Here is a 1,876-nt window from a genome sequence, read left to right as displayed (position 1 = left end):
AGCAGTATGCAGCTACTGATCCAGAGCTATGCGTTTGGCAAAGAATGTAAAAAAAGGCCTTGATTGTATGTAGAAAACTTTCTTTATATCATTGTTTTTTGTTGCTGTTCAGGTGTATTCCTTGAACAGTCTAGACATTTTTTTTCCAAATGTAAATTCAGAGAAAACTGGAGATTCTTCAGCCATAAGTCCTTCACTGTTGTTTATGCATAGGCAAAACTATTATCATTTGTCAAATCAAATTACCAAATTCAAAGCTATTCATTTGTAAACAAACAAATGACTAACTTCAGTGAAGTTCATTTATTCAACTGATCTATAATTGTTCAGTAAGTTAGAAAAAACATCATTTAATTTTAGTAAATTAAAATAAGTAATGTGAGTTTCTAAAATAAGTTATGACTAATATAAAAAACAATGGAGCAATACCAAGCTGCACATCAAAATAAATAATTTATGTCATTCAGTAATTTATTAAATTATTTCTGTAAAAGAAAATTTAAAACAGTAATCACCTCCTGTTCGGAAAAAAAAGAGACGAAAAACAAGATGGGATTAAAATTATTTCTCTATCAAATTCCCTCTTCCCCAGACTGACGTCTTATATATTCTTTTATTTGGCTTGGCCACAGACTTTAAATGYTTTATTGCTTTCCAAGAGAACATTTGTTTAAACAGTGCAGTTTACTTGCCAATATGAAAGAGCAGTCATAAAAGACAGTGATGGTTCATGGCACATTTACAAGAATCATCTTTTTATTGAGGTTAAAGAACCAAAGACATTTAAGGTGTCATAGTTTATTTTACTTGACACTTTATGAGATTTATTGGTGCCAAAATCTCAACCATTTGTGTGTTTATTTATTTAACATCATGTATATATTTTATTTTTGCTTGCATGAAACAGTAGCTCGTTTCTCTTAAAAATAAGACCTAAATATGTAAACTTTATAAAGTTTGGACATAAACAAGAAGTATGGCCGGTGAGAAAGTACTTAATGCTACACAACTTRTCACTAGATACAGTCTCCAAATAATTTCTGGCTTCAGTGGTTTTCTTTATGGAGTTGACCTCTCTTGTGAAATAGCYTATGGTATCAACAATCTTTGCTTTATTTTTTTTTTCTTGAAGTTATCATAATGTAAGAGTAGCCCATCAAATAAAGTTAGATTTACTTGATATAGCAGAGGTGTTTGCATGATAAGATCATCAAAATGTGTATTCAAGTCATATATTTTCATTTATGACTGTTTATAATAGAGCATTATGTAATTATGTATCATGTGTTTTTGGCTGATGATCTCTTTCTGCAGCTGATCTCTACTGAGGTCATTGGCATAAAAGTGCCTGAGACATAACCAGTTATTGCTGGAACATTAGCTATGATAACCTGTAGATACCTACAGGTGTCATGGAGCTCATCCTGGAACCAATTTACCTGTCTGCCCTCTCCGGCATCCATCCTGTCACTCTCYACCACTTTGTCTCATCATACCTACCTCCAGTCAGTCACCTCATCTCGTCATCCTGCTGGGAACAYTTACCCTCCTCTCCAAGCCAGCCTCCTCAACGATCCCTATAAGTACAAATATAAGATTAATTCATTTTCTAATCAATTACAAAATTTACTATTCCCTTCTGATCAGTTCATCTCAATTTCACCACAGATCCTCCTGGTTTAAACATTTACACTGTAAACTAGATACTGCATAGTGGTAACACAATGACCCCTGCATGCTCAAATGCATCAGAGCTCTGAAGTCTCTATTCCTAATAAATGTCATGTAACTAGGTGTATCCCAAAATTGTAGTGGCTTGCGTGGGAGTCTCTTTCTTTCTTTCTTTCTTTCTTTCTTTCTTTCTTTCTTTCTTTCT

This window comes from Austrofundulus limnaeus, unplaced genomic scaffold (genome assembly GCF_001266775.1).
Source record: "Austrofundulus limnaeus strain Quisiro unplaced genomic scaffold, Austrofundulus_limnaeus-1.0 Scaffold268, whole genome shotgun sequence".
Classification (NCBI taxonomy): Eukaryota; Metazoa; Chordata; class Actinopteri; order Cyprinodontiformes; family Rivulidae; genus Austrofundulus; species Austrofundulus limnaeus.
This window is presented reverse-complemented; position numbering follows the sequence as displayed.